General features: G+C 37.3%; 1 protein-coding gene across 1 annotated transcript in view; it reads left to right on the plus strand.

Annotated features, from left to right (window-relative positions):
- Positions 1–19,173, plus strand: part of lsamp (limbic system associated membrane protein) — a 537,461-nt gene that overhangs the window by 82,498 nt on the left and 435,790 nt on the right. The gene's annotated exons all lie outside the window — the stretch shown is intronic.

Here is a 19,173-nt window from a genome sequence, read left to right on the forward strand (position 1 = left end):
AGAAAAATGGCTATTTATTAACAAAAACAACAATGGATTGTGGATATCAGTATCAGTGGTGTAATGCAAATGCTTGGATGTGTTGTATGAGTGCATATGGAAGTGTTGAAGTGCCAAAACAAAGACAAACGCAAATGTGCAAAAAGGAGGGGAGCTGAGGCCTGGCAACAAAACACCACAAGCATCAATCGGCAGAGTGGACGCCGAAGGCGACCCAGAAGATGGAGACAGCCAGGTTTAAGTACTCTACACTCCCAATCAACCTGATCAGCAGCACCTGTAAAGGGGAGGAGCACAAGGACAGACAAAAGCAACACCTGCAGCCCAGCCCTTAAGGCCCAGGGCCATAACACCCCCACCCTTAAGAAAAGGGCCCCAAAGGGGAACCTTTAAAAATTCAAAAAAACAAATATGAATTTAAAAATGTTTGGGCTGGTAGTACATTACCCAAGAGGTGTTCATGATGACCACCGTCACATCAGCCTTCGTGTTCCACAGCCATAAGTTGCTGTGCCCATCATGTCCATTCACTGGTTAAAAAGACTGGCAAAGAATGGTAGGCAGCTAAAACAGGACGTCCTTAATGCGTCAACACGTTTAACTTACGAGGAGAGAACCCACTTACGAACACAGACCTGACACAAATGACCTACCACAGGTTCACAGCCAAATCAAAATGGATTCACCCAGTTATCACTCGCTAAAGCAATAACCAGTAATCCAACCAGATCTGAACTGATGTTACCCAACACAAAAGGTCACAGCAACATGTTGCTGTGACCTTGGTCCACTACCACAAAACGTTGCTCCACAAGTCAGGTAACCAAACAAGTGACCAACAAATTATGGAGAGCGACACCCACAACACGATGACCCTTAGCATGGTCCAGCACCATACTCAAAGTTACTGCCGTCTCACAGCCAGCAACACCAAAAGGGCATCAAAGAAAGTGAGCTGACATCTCCACAACACCAAACAGCCACATCACTGCTTCACAAATTTTTTCCCAGGGTAGAAAACACAAACTGTCTGGAGAAAGTCCCCAGGCCAGGACCTAGGAACGTCTGTCCATGTAATGTCTGTGCTCTGTTCTCCCATCTATGCCTCCAGTTGAAACGTATTGCTCAGTGTTTAAAAGACGCTGGCTTTTAAACACTGTCTCGATTCAAACGCCGAATGTAGCTACTGAACCGTGTTTAATCAGACATACACAGCTGTGCATGTTCTTTTCTAAAAATGAATGGTTCAGTCCCCTGAGACATGTTTCCCCAAGTGTGATTTTTTTTATTAACAAGAGGAAAACAAAAATACAAAATATCTTATGTAATGACAAATTAGTTTGTCATGAATGATCAACAGACACACAGGAAAATAGTTTGAGATTGACTCAATTTCCCAGCTTTACTTCCAGACTTCAGCAGTTTTACTGTGCAGATGTCTTTCTCAGAACCAAATCAGAGCTTGCAGACATTTGGAATGTGACATTTATCTCAGTTTAAGTAATGGATCATGAAATTAGGAAAGCTTGCCTGTGAAAAGTTATTTCACAATTATGAATTCACTGAATCATTTAGTGAGCTGGACAATATCTAAACATGAGCTTAATACCAGCTTTGCTTATGCCACTTTAGCATGACTTGGTCCACGGCACAGTGTCTTGGGGCTCAGTGGTTTAAATGTTTTGTTGTCAGACATGTTTTTAATAAGATGTCAGTTTTCTGCCCAAGTTTCCTCTGTCAGGTCCTTGTAGCCTCCATTTTCTTAGTCATTCGTTTCATGCCTTCTCTCATGGGGATTCGTGCTTCAGCAGTTTAGTAATCAGGTGTGACTGTTAGAAAAGCTTACAATTAGGTATTGGTTACTTCACAGTTAGACATTCGCTTGTTTACTTTTAACTTCACACTTACTGTTATTCTGTGAAAAAGAAAGTAATTAAAGTTATTACACTAACAGTTCAGTGTGAACACCTAGATCTGCAGTGCTCATACACACACACACACCCACACACACTTCACATCTGACTTCACTGGGACTTTCACTTTGGGAATACAGCAGCTAAATTAGCATAACAAATTAATTTCCAAGACTTTTCATTGCCAGCACAGCCCCACAGCAACAAAGCTGAGAAAATCCCATCTTAAATACGTACCCTGCTATACTTAAGAATGCAGATGACCTCTGAAAACAACTTGATTCATCCTGGTATGCATTTTAACCACACGTGAAACAGATTCTAAATTATAATCATAAAGCAAATGACAGCAACCCGAAGTGCAGAAATGAGCTCAGTTTAAAACCTGACGTTTTATTTTATTTGAGTTGGAGTTGGCCTTTTTTGCTTTTGTGTTTTCTTATTCCGCCTTGTTCCTTTTAGGCTTGATTATCATCTGTGGAGATGACAACTGACTAAAGGGGAACCTCTTTACACACATGCTGCCTCCTTTCATCATCCACAACACTCTGTCGACTGTCACAGGAAATACCCATCTCACGACCTGAGATGATCCTCACATATTTATTCTGTCCAAAAGAAGGCCCAGCAAGAGACTATGCTTCCTGTTGCAACTTTCGAAGTTCAGCCTTCTGCACCTTCTGCACTGCCATCATACGATCTGGCATTGTGTTGATCCATCTCTGTGGGGTGTGGCTCATCCACAGAACAGGACAGGTTAAAACTGCAACAAACATCTCTGTCCTCAGAGAGGCTCATTAGGACTGACCCTCCCTCTACTCATGACCTGCACTGATCTAGAACCAGCTAAAGGACGGCCTGCGACCAGGATGCCGAACTTAAAAAGAAATTTGACTTTGCATCTCTCTGTCAGTTGAATGTATGCAGAGGGAAAGAAAACATATTGCCTCCTGGAGCCAGCTGAGATATTATTTTGTAGAACACTTTGATCCTAAAAGACACAGTCGCACAAAAGGTCAGGTGCACTGTCCCACCCGATGCCCTCTGCCAGCACTCTGCTGCTTTTAAGGTAATATTTGTTCTACAGTGATTCTGCCCTCCCATGTAGTTAAAAAAATGGACTGAGCAAAAAAAAAAAAAAAAAAACAGAAAAATGAAGCAACATCTGATAGCTACCTCTGGAAGGCAACTCCATGCTGCAAAGCAAGCTGCTTTGATCCGTTGCTTGCTGCTACTTGCTTGCTTCGTTCCACCAGCATCTACTTGCGGACTCTGATATCTGAGACACCCTGAGTGTCACGCTGAGCAGCATGGTCAATGAGTGACTGAATCAAAATCTAGACACAAAACTCGGAAATATATTCTGTAGCAAAGACGTGCACTTTAATAATTATGCATGACTGAAATATAACTTCTTAGCAAATAAGGTGCTGACTACTCATCACTTTTCTTCTTTCAGTATTGCAGCCAATGAGTCTGATGCACTGCATAGCATTTAGAAATGGAAAACAAAAATTGGTTGATGTCCATGGTGAGGGTTATGATTTCAAGTTCAACTACAGTTCATGCTGCGATTTAGTTGTGGTTGCTTTTCCAGTCAGACACTGTAATATTGAATTCGATGTTTTTAACATCACCGTAGGAAATTACATGCATGCAAAAGTTGTCTAGTTGTGATGAGTGGCAAATGAGAATTTTAACAACCAGACTCAAACCTTTTGTTCTGGTAGAAAACCTATCATTCAGAAGATAGCCCGGATATGAATACTTTTCTGAAGTGCTTGTTTAAGATGAAAGAAATATGTGAATAATAAGCTTTGACCCAGATAAATACAGCCAGATGGGTCAGATCTGACAGGTCTGGCCATTCAGGAGAAAAGGTACCAGCCACCTTATCTGTCTCTGTTCTCACACAGGCATGCCCACAGAGGAGATGCAGATTGTTTTAATCTGATGTTTTTTTCTTACTGTTTATCACAAATATCTCTATATAAAATATTGGTTGGTTTCTCTCTAAATTTTTCTTGCGAGTTTGTCTGTGCACAGTTGTTTGTCTCTTGTGTCTCTCTGCTCCCTTCTGGTGACCTGATGACCTGTCCAGAGAGTACCACATGTCAGTGAGTGCTAGAGGCAGGCAACATCCCTCTGTGATACTGCAAGGATAAATTAAATACTATCAATTGGTTAGTTATTGTTAAGCGCTTAGTTAAAATTTCTTCATAAAACATTTTATTCATGCATAATGATTTTTTTTTTAAATCAGCACAAAATTTGTTTTATGAATTTTCAAAAGGAAAACATGTTTTGAGTTGACAATGTATAATGAAAAACCAAAATTAAAAGGAATTTCAAAACAAACAATAAAATCTGAGTTTTACTGCTTAAAAATGATTAAATACATAAATTTTTTTTTGTCATCTGTTTTTGCTTCAAGCCAGAGTGATTCCACAGTGGTGTTTGGGTTATCCAAACTTACCAATTAATGTTCAGATTTAGCAGAGTGCAAATTAGGTAAAAATAATTTCTTTATCGCATGGGATGAGAAGCCAAGCAAATCAGTATTTATCCATGAGTGGAAACAGCAGCTGCTGTGGTTGGCAGTTGTCTTTTCGACCAAAGTTTTCCCTGTTGGTCCCTGGTCCCTCAGTAAGATCTAAAAACACAGCTTGCTTGTCACTATGAGGAAAAAAAATCACTTTAATGCTCTGACTCTGAAGCTAATGTTCTTCATCATCCTAAAGTCATTACAGTAGGAAAGATGAGTGAACACAAACACTTGATGATCTGCTGCAGTGGCTCTTTTCTCTAAAGCTATTTAGAATTCTTTTATTTATTATTTTTTTATTTTTCATAAAAACAACCAAAGACTGTGTGTGTCTGTTTTTGGGTAGGATGGGTGCACGCCCTTTGCATGAAAACAGGGCAGTATAAGCAAAATGAAACCCTTAATGCTTTTTTTTTATTTCTACTTTAAGTAGGCAGTAAAACTCTGCTGCTTCTAAAATTGTAAGCTTATTTCTAGTATCCTACACTCACTAAAGCATGTTGTAAATGAGACATTCAAGGCTTCCAGGTTCTGAAAATTGGTTTTAGGAATGGACACAACAATGACTTAATCATTGTTGTGTCCTGCACGGCTTAGCCATGAGTCAGTTGGACTGAAATTAATTTCAAACCTGTTCTTAACAGGCTTGCTCCTCTCGTTGTGCCCCTTTTGATAAAAAAACCAATAAGTCAATGACTACTAATGTATTGTTATGTGATGCTTTCATAACAATACATGGCAACACATGTGTTGTAGCAGTCATCTCGATTCTTGAAGTTTCATCTTTAACCTCTCCAGTTGAGCTTATTCCAGACGGTGGTTGTATCTTGTATCAAGATTAATCAAAACTGGCTTCACATTTCACAATCAGTATTTTGATTCAACAGATATGAATCAATCTGCTGATGCCGTGTCCTACATAACTATAGATATTATAGTACGTAGTTGATGTGTAGTTACTATAGTAGCCATATCTATTTGTGTCTGACTTCTGTTTAACACGAGTCATCTGAGTGGATTATATATGCACTTTCAAGTTAGAGTATTAAAGCTCAGGGACTTTTTGCATCCCAAGCTCGTTGATATTTCTTTAAGAAAGAAAAAAAAAAGAAATACCACTTTATTTTATTAAATGCTGCATGTCTGGAATATACTTGAGAAGATAAAACTCTAAAATATCACAAGTATATTTTTGTTTTCAAATTATGTCAAGTTATTTTGTGGCACTGTAGTGCTCTCGTTCTTACACTTTTGGCTTCCATGGCAAAAAAAAAATTGACACGACTGCTTTAAGAGAATCCAGAGAATGTAAATTGATTAATAACTGTCCATGACTGCATCCCAATGTGAAGAAATAGACTTTCTCTAATTGTAATAACATTACATATTTTAGATGTTTTATTTTGCCATCTTCCTTACAGCAGAACCTGTTGGATGGATATAAAGTAGATTTTGTACTTGAGCCCCTCACATTGAAATAGTGGAACAGATTGAAATTAAAAGCCACACATGGTTAATTAAAACCACAGGCAATGCAAAACTACAACCACAGGATGTACTCACTAGCTGAGGCTTGGCTGAATAAAATAAACTGGCTAACGGTTTCATGGTCTTCCAGCCATGCTTGCTAAAGCTTATTTGCCACAAAGTAACAATAAAAACAAACTTGAAAGTAAAAGAATCTGAAAATAAAAGAACTTGCAAGAATTAGTATTTGAAAGTGTTATTCAGATTAACTTTCTATAAGGAAAAAATATTGCAGTAGCTTTCATAATTCACTCCTAATTTATAAACAAGCCTTAGACATGTGAGCTCTTATGTGGCTCAGCTCTCACAACATAGATAACTTAAATATCTGTTTACTCTCCCACGTCTCAGTGTACTATGTCAGATTCTCACAAGATGTTTAGCTGCAGGGAAGAGTCAAATACATCTTTTAGTCCAACTGAATCTCCTCCAATTTAAAGTTATGATGAATTTGAAATGTTGCCTCTAGTTATTGTCAGCATGGAAGATTTGTTGGTTTGAATGCGAACTGGTACCCGCAGGCTTTGTTGTGGTGTCCTACTGGGATCTCTGGAAAGTTCCAAGGTAGTTTCAAAGAGATGGAGGCTAATTTAGATGAAAAACCCATGGGAATCTCTGTGTGTCATTGCATGTAGGAGAACTAATGAACGAAGCTACTTTTTTAATGTTGTTTTTCCGTTCTCAACTCTTTGGCACTGATACAAATGCTGGATGTCACTCACCATTTTCCAAATTGTGACTTTTTTAAAAATGTTCTTGAAAATATGCTGGGAGCGCGAGTCAGTGATTGAAATGTTATACAGTATCTGTTGAATTCAAACTCCATACTGCACTGACAGTGCTGCTTTGTAAAATGTAAAATATGTTATTTCAAAATGTCAAAGAGAGGTGAAGGGGGTGCATTGGGATTCATGTTGCTGCCAGTGTTGTAGTTTCTCTTAACCTGAACCCTGACTCAGTGGGATCCTCTGTGGCCAGTGTGTCCTCTAATCTTTAAGACGGTATGCATCCATACACTAGCAATCATAGAATTAGCATTTCACCATAACATCAACTTCTGACGATACCTGCTAATAAAGAATTCAGTTAATTGTAATGTATTTAGGAAGGACATATTGAAAACATTCATTGAACAAGACCACTGCTCGATATATTTAAATGAAGAACTCTTCTGAAGTATTACAATAATGTGTTTTGTGACTGTCTGATTGTAATTGTCTTTTTTCTATTTGTTTTTTGGGGGTTTTTTTCTTCTGTATTCCCTGCCTGGATGCTGATTTCTGACCTGCACTAACTCCATCTGTCGTTCTTCAAATGCAGGTAATGCAATTTATTTTTTTACACATATGCAGTTTTGTGGGGGTCAGAGGCGCCCCATGTGCAATATGCATTTTTCTTCTGCATAATGTTGTCCCCCCATTGAATCCCACCACCCTCCTTCTGCACTGGAATGTTTTGACTCTGACCAGTCAGTGCTTACTCGTGTTTTTTTCATGTCATGGGGTGACAGTGATATGGTTGGTCATGCACTTCAGTTGTTCCGGTGACAGAGCAACTGCAAGCATCAACTCAATCACTGTAAATCAGGCTGTGTAGATGTTGTTTTCAGATTTCTGTGTAGTGTGGTGGAGCAATAGATGGTCCAAAATTAGGATAGATGTTGGCATCACTGCTGAAGCAGCTTGCTATTATTCATGAAAAGCACTCAGATCTTTTTTTTTTTTTTTTTTTTTTTCTCTCTGCAATGATTTTTTAAATGTTGATCAAATTGCCAATTTAACCCTGTGGAGCAGTGTGTGCATACATAAAAAATGGTATAAAACCAAATCATTTTTCTGTTGTTGAAATAGAGAAGTCTGCGTTTTGTTTCTGCTAGTTGATATTGTCCGTCACATTGACTGCAACCCGGCTCCGAAAACATTTGGTTGCTTGTCTGAGTGTGTTAAACATTCTGATGATGGCAATTTAAATAGCTTGAATAAATTAAATTAAATAAAAGTAAAGCAAACTGGTCAAGTTTGAGCAATTCATCATACTGGAACCAACTAAAAAGTCTGCAGTGATCCGAAAGGAGAATTCACAAGGGAACAGATGAATGTCTCTGCTTGTCTGAATTTCACTTCGGAAAATACGACAAAATCCAGCAAAACGAAAAAAACACAAAAAATGCATAAGGTTTCCTTTTGAAGAATCTGCTCCTGTAAAAATTCTAATAAGTCAATATTTTTGTCTGTTTGTGAAAGAGCTGCAGATTCTCACAGCGAAATGTTCTTTCTATTTTTCTATTGACTCAAAACTGACTGACATTGTCAGCTTTGGGTGGAGCTCCTACTGAGTTTTTATTTATTTTATCCAAATGTGTATTTAAATGCTATTCAAACTCCACTCAGATACAAGATGCAAGTATGATTTTTATGATGAGGATAAAAATATATATATATCTCTCATTACTGTCATATTTCATTTTGAGCAAAAGCTCAAGCCTTTTCATTATCCTCCACCAATCTGTATATTTTTGACTCTCGATGTTCAGCTGCATTAGTGAGTGTCTTAATTCCTCCACTGTTAAATTTGAACAACACAGGGTTGGTCACAGGATTTAAAGTTTCTTACACGTCAAATTTGCGTGAAGTTTTTGTTCCTTTCTTATTATGGCCACAAAAATGCATACTATTTAAAATTTAACTCATGAAAGTTCTTAACAAAAATTTAAAACGTTTGTATTTCAACATCATGTTGAAATACAAACATAACATATCAAACAGGTGCATTTAAATTATTAAAAAATATATATATATATATATATATATATATATATATATATATATATATATATATATATATATATATAATAAAGAGTTCTTTTGTGCATCCAAATGTTTGCTATATTTAACAATACAGCTGTTATTGCTTCATCAGATAAACACCAATGAAGCAACAACAGACTTATAGCTTTCCACCTTGACAATCAGTGTTGAATTTAGTACAAATATCAAAGAAAGAATTACCTTTTTCAAAAATAATAATAAAAATCTGACTTTAAAATAAGCTTGATTTTCTGCATCCATTCTATATGTGAGACGAAACAATAAAACAGCTACATCTGTTTTTTAGAAGTTTTTAAGAAAATGTATCAGTTCGACTTATGTTGCATGTGAAGCAACATTTTAATGAGTAGGTCTTAGATAGGTCTTGTATAGGATAGTTTGATGGTTTTTAACTTCTCTTTTTATCACAATAAATCAAGTTTTCCAAACTGAAACGCTGGGATTTTATGTTTTATTTATGCAATTAAACTGTTTTCATCAGAAAAGGAAATTCTTTGCAGAGAGAGCAGTAACTGTAATAGGGTCAAAAAGGTCTAGACTTTTCAAAGGTTTAAAAAAAAAAACATGATGGTTAAGCTTACGCTCATGCGGTATTTACACATAGACCAATGATGCAGAGAATAAAATGAAATGACTAAACAATCCGGGACCTTCTTCATGTGTCTACTACATTTAAGACAAAGTTGTCTTAAAATGTGCAGTTTGCTCAAATTAATTTCCTGTCATCAAGAAGTTACTGCATCTGTTAAACAATATATTTTAACTTTGTCATATTAAGATACTACGTATGAACAAAACAATTTTTTTATTATTATTTCAACAGCAAACTAATTTAGTGTGTTTGAGGTTGACACATTTTCTGAATAAGAAGTCAAACATAATGCTATTTTAAGTCTGGAATAGATATTGGTATCTGATAATAATTAGATAAAAGGTAAAAGCATAGGGTCATATTTTAACATCATTTCAGGCTCTCAGAACATTTTGCAATTAAAATAGACATCATTCAACAGTGAAGAAAACCACACATGCTACAGAACACTTCAATAGATCATTGGGTGAATCAGTGTTGTGTTGCTATTTTTAAAGACGAAGGTTTTGTTCCGTCACATACAAAACACATTATACGCAATCAGCAGGCACAGCCTTTGAGCCTGAGGACATTAGGGTCTTAACTGGAGATCAGTGGAAATGTTTTTTTTCTTCTTCTTAAATTGAGAGGTTTGTCGAGAGGGCACAGAGTTTCATTCATACAGTCCACACAGCATCACAGCCAAACTTCAGCCACACTGGTGGATCATTTAGTCATAATGCAGTTTTGATGGGCATTTTTAATTTGGATGGAGCCCTGCTGAAAGCGACATCTAGCTGAGTATGCATATTGAAGTGTACAAACATTATATCTCATAACTGATGCTTGAGCAAATAAATTTAGGGGACTTTACGACTATTGCCTTTTATGTTATTTTCAATTCAGATTACCGAATTTTCCGCACTATAAGGCGCACCTAAAAACCTTCAATTTCCTCAAAAGCCGACAGTACGCCTTATAATCCGGTGCGCCTTATATATGGACCAATATTGAGCCACAACAGGTCTAGCAACTACGGTAAGCAGCCGCCGCCTTCATTTTCCCCCGTAGAAGAAGAATTGGCGGTGCATGCTGGGATAGTTGTCAGAACGCTGGTTTGTTAATAAAGTTTGATAAAACATTTAAAGCCAGGGGTGTAGGGGGGAGGGGCGGGGGAAGAGAGACAGAGACTGCGTCGGCAGCGTCTCGGTTGGTCTGTGTTACCCAGATAATCCGTAGAAAGCAGTTGGGCACAATGTCGCAACACCAACACCGTGAGTGAAACAATGACTGGGGCAGCCTACTATATAAAGTACTTGGGTACGACTTCTTTACGAATGTGGATGTGTAATAATAGAGTACAGAACAAATTGGCAACCAAAATTGAAGCGTCTATTCTATGTGCCTTTTATATGAATAAAGTTTTAAAATAGGCCATTCATTGAAGGTGCGCCTTATAATCCGTAGGTAGGTATGTATTTTTGGAACTTATCAGAGATTGGTTAACAGCGTGGTGACTCATAAGGTAACCTACAAAATTAATTATCACACGTTGCCTAAAATGATAGCAGTAATGTTTACCATAACGCACAGGGTTGGAAACCAGAGGTGTACTAAAGAAATTAGCTTGGTTTTGCTGGTACAGGCAACCATGTACAGCAAATCAGCAAAAGCTTTGCTTGTGCATGGTAGTTTAACTCAGCGCAGTCATCTAACTGGCATATTAGATTCAGGTTTTTGAAAAGTAATCCATCCATTGATTCCTTGTGTGTTGTTTATTGTCATGTCTCAGATTATCAAATATATTTTTTTTGTATCAGACAAAGGTAAAATGATTAAACAATATATAAAAAAATAAGATAATTTTACTATTTTTCATAGATGTTCCAAAAAGAAACAGAAATAAAAAGGTACAGAAAACAAATGTTAACTATAAAAATAAAGTTGTACCAAACCAGTCACTCATCAGGAGAACTACAATTGGTATGATGAGGATTCTTCATGTATCATTTTGTGCGGGAAGCTGTTGGTTTCATTGTACTTATTTTAATTATCTCCTCCCGACTCATAGTGGAGCAGCGTCCTTCCTGCACAAAGGTCAGGATCATCTCAAGGAAGTGTTCTTATAATTGGGTATTTTTATGTCTGAAATGTCCTTCATTCACAGCTGCTGCTTCTACTGGAGAGATCTACATTGTTCATGAAAGGGTTAACAACATCATGATTTGTTGGATTCAACTGTTATGAATCATTCACACTCAAGAAAACAAATTTAGGTTATTAGATAAAAAACTGATAACAGTTGACCAAACTCTCCTTGTGAAAACTTTCAAGCCAAATCGCTAAGTATAACTTATGGTCATCACAGAATTAAGACATCAGTGTAAACCCTCTCATGGAAAAAAATAAAAATAATGATACATTTATTAGATTTTACCCTATTATGCAATTTTCCACAACTACCTATCATCCCACATATTGATCACTGCTCCGTTTGATTTATGCTACTAAATATCTTAAGCCTCTCTGTTCTAAATAATACCATCATGTTAGAAGAGGCACCTTTAGTCAGCATACCAGTTTTCTTTCTGAACCACTAAACAACTTATTTAAGGAACAGCAATAGGACAATATAAAAAAATATAGCAGTTTTTAACATCAATACTGATCAATTCTGCTTTCAACAGAAAGTTAGAATTAACCGCTGCTTGGATCACCATTTGGAACATATTATCCCTGCTCCATCTAAATTGCAATATATGTTTGTCATTGCATCTGTGGTGCTGAAATATCTTCCTCAGATGTACTAATTAGGTGTTAATTTATTGTGAATTAATAAGATATGTTGCAGTTAAATCAATCAAGGTGTGTTGCAGTTAAATCAATAACGTTCCTTCTCTCTCAGTGATCTTGATGTGGTTTCATATTTAGAGGTTCCGGTAAGAGAAATTAAGCAGTAATCCCTGTTTTTTTTTTTGTTTTTTTTTATCAGGCTGCAAATTATTACGCATATAACAACACCAGCATGTTTCGGAAAAGAGATGCTTGCACACAAACCTTACACAAATATGGCAAAGTTCTTCAAGCTTCATCCTCTAAGTGTCTTCTTAAACTCCTGAAATTCCCTGGTGCTCAGGAGGAAATGTGATACAAGCTTTTCAGCAGTCAGCTTGTGGCAAAATGACTGAGGATCCACAATAAAAGAACACCTCAGACTTCCATGGCCAAACAAAGATAAACTGATAAGGATTTGAAGTGGCACCAAGCGAGGAATCACCTCCTGCACCCTGCTTGACTCCACTTGGCTCTCTCCTTTTGTCTTTTAAGCCCAACACAAAATTTGGCCAAGGATCAAATTTATTCCTCCAGCAAGCTTACTATACCTTACCCAGCAACAATAAGATGTAATTAGTTGGGGACGTGGCTTTATTTTCCTGCAGTGTTATGCAGATTAAAAACCAAATGCACAATTGAGAATTCAGCCTTAGCAGAGTTGTTTTCTACAGGCTCCTCACAGCCTTTGCTACGGTTGAGGAAACAACCTTTGTTAATAAACCACAGGAAGATTATGGGCAAGTGTCTTTGCCCTGCCTCATTCTTATCAGATAAACAAACAGCCTGAGGCAAGAGGACAAAAAAAAAAAACTGTTCAGCCTTTGAGTAGACATTTATTGACAGTAAAGTAGAGCAGACTGATGGCAGCAATGGTGGGTGGTTGTGAGATTAAATGCCGTCAGCAGAGCAGAGAAACAATCTGTCTTGAGGTTGTCTAACAAGTCCCTCCAAAGAGGGTGTATCAGTCGTCGTATGAGGACAGACTGACAGGATTACAGATGCAGCTTAGGGTGTACAGTTGGTTATCCCACTTCTCAGGGTTCTGTTTATCTCAGTTTATATATAATTTTTTTTTTGCTACTAAGGAAACCATTGTGACATTATTTTTATCTGTCCTAGTAAAAACTTTCTTTCTGCATGTGGTGAGAACAAAACCTCTTCAAAATGCTTTCTTGCAGAGTTGTAAACGGACTATTGTAACCACTGTATATCTACAATATAAACAGTGCTCCTTGGTGGTTGAAATGTTCTGATATGCTTTCACTACCTATACCTTGAAGCTGGAGTGACAGATATGAGACGAGTTTGATAGATAATCAAAAACCTTGGAGTTCATCATTTGTGCTCCAAATCAGTATGCTGTTGACTCTAAGTTTATTTTAAAGCAACAATAATTTAACTGAACCAAAGATCAGTAACATTTTCAATTCAAACAACCATTCAATGTTTTTCTTTTGTCAGATTTTAGAAGAAATTGAATCATCTAGGCCAGCACAGTGGGACAGTTTATAGCACTATTGTCTTGCAGAAAGCAGATCCAATCCCATCTAGGGGTCCTTCTGCATGAAGCTTACATGTTCTTCCTGTACATGTGTCGGTTCTCTGCGGGTCCTCTGGCTTCCTCCTAAAATCAGTTGATTATCCCGAGTGTGCGAGTGTTCATGGTTGTTTGTCTTGCTTGTCTCTGAGCAGCCCTGTGATGGACAGGTGACCTGTCCGTTGTGTACCCTGCTATGCCCTGCCCAATTCTCACCCAATTCCACTAGCGATTTCCACCAGGTGCCCACGAGGTGCACAGACAAGCAGGTATAGATGATAGATCACTGGTCTAACTCTTGCAAAGTAAAACAAGAGTTATTTTTTCCACAATGAATCCAGCTGAGTGAGCCATAGCCCACTTAAAAATGTAAGGCATATAATGGAAGAAAATGAAAGTTTCTATCATTGGTGCCCTTCTGTTGTAGCTACTCTAAATAACCTACTGCCTTTTCAAGTCACTGGACTTCAAAGGACTTTACACTACATTGAGTCGTTCACCTGATCAATAGCCTGTGCAGATATTGCATCAAAACATACAGAGAAACTACTTAAACCACCATTTCTTACTCCCTTGAAAATTAAGACTATTTCTTTTTTGATTTTATTAGAGTCTCAAAACCCGCGGGGTGAGGATCCCTGCACTGTACTGTGCCAATATCATGGTAATCATTTACCAACTTAACTGCTGGAAAGCATAAGTCATTAACTAAAAGTTAAATTATCAAGCTGAAGAAACTAGAATGCATTCTATAAGCATTCCCGCAATCTCTATGCTGCAGCAGATCATTAGCGTCTCATCATTTATGACATCATAACTTCACATTGACCATCTTTATGTGTTCCTTACATCCAGTTTGTTTAAGTTTTCTATTTTTTTTTTTGACTCTTCAACATTTTTTTCACCATATTAGTTAAATGGAATTCCGTCAAGTCTTTGATTTGTTTCAGAAAATGTTCTTCCTTTGCTTTGTGCTTGAAATATAAATGTGATGGAAAATGGGATGAGTGAGAATACCAAACACATTTCATCTCTTTGAAAACCCAGGAAGAACTAGAGAAAAAAAGGCATATTAGAACATAATGTGGTTTATTTTGCGATGTTTGTAGCCTGTTCCTTTCATATGCTGACCTTGAATGCTTAGGATTCTACCAAGGAAGATTAAAGAATTTGCAAATCCTTTCATCCTTCTATCATTTGTGTAAAAATTCAAGGTGCTGCATTATAGACAGCGTGTGAAGAGAAGGGTCTCTCAGTCTCAGAGTTCTTCAGTTGGCAGCTTTTAGTGTCAAGACAGTGAGAAAAGCAGGTGATGTCTTAAGTTATTTTTTCACCATGTGAAAAAACCTGAAGAAAAAAAAAATTAAACCTTTAGCATTAATTGTTTTATTTTTGTGCAGTGGGGGAAAACAACCTTTTTAAGTGTCATTTTATAAGTCTGCTACCTCGCAAAGAAAATAACAGTCTTTGATTCTTATGGTACCTTCATTTTAATATGGAGACTGAATACCAGTCAAGAATCCTGTGAAAAATATAAAAATGCAGTACATGAAATGTGAGAATTGAAACCCTGAAACAGCTCAGAAGGTATTATTTGTTTGTTATGGGCCATTAGTAACAAAGTCAAAGAAGGCAAAGGTTCTTTTCATAATCTGAGTCTGTTGACTTTTACTTCAAGAAATGTAGATGCTTTTTCTGAAACTCTGCATAGGGATAAGGTCGTTATAATATTCTCATCGCATTTAAAAGAGGAACTCTTTTGTTCTTGTTTTTTTGTTTGTTTTTTCTGGGTCTCGTTAGTTGGTTGGAGGAGGAGGAGGTGGTTCAAACTGGTATGAATTTGCTTTCACACAGGATTTAATGCAAAGAAAAGTGATTAGATCAGCTGACTTACAATATTGTCACCTTAAATTGTGCAAGTTAAAAGCTTGGTACACATAAAGGAAAACTCAGATTTTCTTTTTAATGTTATTTTTTCCTGTCTATTTTGAAGTGAAGTAAAGGTTTAAATTATTTAAAAATTTAAATAATTTAAAAATGTTAACTGTAAGGGTAATTTAATAGTTGGACGTTGTAATCTCATTTTTCCTTAAAGCATTAAAAAAATCGCTTAGAGTTTTTAAAGAAGCAAAACAAAGACTTGCATTATTCATAATCCTAGCTAAATGCAGTGTGCATATTTACAAATCAGTCTCTTGTATGTTTTGTATACACATTTTACACAGGAAATGAGCCGTTCTGAATCCAGCTGTTGAAAAACATCTCCATCTGTTGAGGTGCCTCCAAAAACTAACAGGTTCAAAGCCAGAAGGGAAGCCAAAAAGGGAGATTTTGTATTTCTCCACACAGCTACAAAAAATTGACTAAAAAATTAGCAGAATGACGGTTCTTAAAAGTAAGTAGTGCAGTTTTTATGTTTTTGCTGAAATCTGTTGGAACCTTGTTGTTACTGAATGTATCAATACATCTCAGCATTGCATTACAAGATGTGTGTTAAGCCATTAGGGACTTCAATTTTCTGCAGCAACAGTAGCTGCTGCTGGTAGAGAACAGCCCTCTTTATTATTAGTACTTCAACCAACACATTATCCAAAGGGGGAAGAAGCAAACACATCAAAACTCACACTTTATCTAGATCTTGTCAGACAAGAGTTGTTGTTCGAACACTTTGTTGTTCGAACAAGATGACTACTGTGAGTCAGTCATCTTGTTTCCTTTGACCTTACTGTATTAAGAACTTAGCTTTAATGTGACTACAAACTTCTGTTTATACCTGGTAAAAATGCTGCATGTTTAACAAATGTATGAACTATAAGGATTTTCTGGTTGTTTATAGAATGTAATAGAATAGTAATAGTCATGTTGTAATGTTATTCCCTCATCAAAAACATACCTGGAGTGTTGCTTTGATTCTTTCATGTATGTATGAGGAATTCTGGAGTCTTCTGTGGCAGACATGTTGGGATACTGAAACACTCAAACTGAAACACTCACTCAAAGCGCTGCCTATTTACCCAAAGCTCCTCCTTGGAGCTTTACTACCTAGCCAAGTCACTATGCACTCCTCCCATGCACCTTCCCCACATTTCTACCAGACTATTCAGTGATCCAAAGAATATTTGCAAAGGGTATAATGGAGGAGCACTGTTGTGATGATGTGTAGAAGGCGGAGTTCTGGAAACAATAGTTTAAAGAGGCAGAAACCAATTTTAAGTTATACAATTTCTCTTTAGAAAATATGTTTGATATATACAGCCTTTTTAAAACAACCAAAGGCAACCTGGTTACTTGATTGTGCTATAAAATGACACTATGTACCTGGCACATACATAATGCCGCCCCTTTAATTGGTACATCATTGTGTTTCTGATTGCCATGTCTAGCCTCAATTAATGTTAATTGATCTTTAATTGGCGACCAGTGCTCACAACACTTGACTGCTGATTTGAGTTGCTGTCACCTTCTGACTATGGGCAGAACAAAATGAAAGAAATGGATGACTAGTACAGTGACCTTACTTGGTCTTTTTTCCCCAGTTTTTTTTTCCCTTACCACTTTTAGAGTTGCACTTTTGTGTAGAGCACATGAAGTAATTTTGTCAGGTCTGACTATACTATGTGGTCTTTGGAAGAGGTAAAAAAAAAACCCAACTCCATCTACTCCTTCTCATCGTTTCCTCTCTTTGTATGCGCTCTCTCTGTTCATCCTTCTCAATTAGGACTCAGGTAATGGGTTCATGGCCTAATCTTCATGGCTACAGATCCATGTCTCTAGTTTATTACTGACCTCTGGCTTTAGAGAAAAGCTTTTGCTTCAGTAGGAATTAGATTCAAGTTATTACTCCTCTTTGTTTATGATTGCAGAGCATTATGCCTGTGCATCATGTATGAAGAAAACATATAAATTAGAACTAAACTCATCCTCCAGTCCTCCTTTTAAATCATCATGTTGAACTACTTCAACTACAGTAAATGTAGCCAGATTGTGGAACTGTTGAACTCCTACAATGACCTTTGACCTCAGCTTTTTCCAAGCAGTTAGTTCTTGTTGTATGAATATGATAAGGCTGCACTGAGATAAAACAAACAAACAAAAAAAACAATGTTTTGTGTGCATGCCAAAGAGTAGCACATTTCAGTCCATTACATCCCATAATTATAGGTGGCTTTTGCCAGGCAGTGTAATGACAACAAGTCTATATGCAGGGCAGGATGAATAAGGTGAATTCAGTCAGGAGCAGACTGTTTGTAGAACTACACGTAAATGCTCACTTTTGGGTCCATTAATTGCATTTCATTAATGCATAGGTGCATAGGTTATATTCTCCTCATAAGAGTATTGGAATTATTGTATGTTGTAAAGGCAGTACTCTTTTTTTTCATTTCTTCAACCTGCTCTGCTCAATTATTATTGAAAATACAAAGGATGATTGAGTCTCATTATGTTTATTTTGGCTTACTTTTTTTCAATGTGCCCTCTTGTGTTCCGTATTTATTTTATTATGGCTCCATTTTACATGTTTATGTTGGATGTGTTTTACAGGAATAACATTTGAACTGTCAATTAACATCAGAATCATCCATATTAAAGTTCAATTGTGCTTTCATCAGTGGAATGTCTGTTTCCACAAATGAAACAAACTTTCTTGGCAAAAAAAAAACTATAGTTCAATTAAAGCAGACTAAACAGAGCTGGTGTGAATGCACCCTAAATATATCTTCATTAGCCATGAAGATGGAGCAGTAATAGCAAATTAAAAAAAAAATTGATACCACAGAAAATTTGAACAATATAAAAGACAAGAATGCCGTCCACGAAAGTACAGTAACACAAGTAAAACCTCTTGACGTGTTTGGTGATCCTTTGTTTAGTTCTGGGTCTGCAGAGCCGGATCCAACCATGGACACAGAAACCCGAGCCCCAAGGGCAGACCACTCCCCAGAGACCCGACAGAGCCAGGTCTCGCCAAGCAGCCACCAGGAGTGAGTCGGCACCTACCCAGGATGTTTCGTTGGCGGCCTTAAGCTCATCTAGAGTTTTGGGTCTTGCGTCTCTCAACTTTCTCTTCACAATATCCCACAGATTCTCTATGGGGTTCAGGTCAGGAGAGTTGGCAGGAAACTTGAGCACAGTAATATCACTGGCACTGTGTCAGTGGTTCTGGCACTGTGAGCAGGTCCAAGGTTGTGCTAAAAAATGAAATCTTCATCTCCATAAAGCTTTTCAGCAGATGGAAGCATGAAGTGCTCCAAAATCTCCTGATAGCTGCTGCATTGACCCTGGCCTTGATAAAACACAGTGGACCAACACCAGCAGCTGACATGGCTCCCCAGACCATCACTGACTGTGGATACCTGACACTGGACTTCTGGCCTTTTGGCATTTCCTTCTCCCCAGTCTTCCTCCAGACTCTGGCA

The sequence above is a fragment of the Poecilia reticulata genome, chromosome 13 (genome assembly GCF_904066995.2).
Source record: "Poecilia reticulata chromosome 13, P_reticulata-male-v2, whole genome shotgun sequence".
NCBI lineage: Eukaryota > Metazoa > Chordata > Actinopteri > Cyprinodontiformes > Poeciliidae > Poecilia > Poecilia reticulata.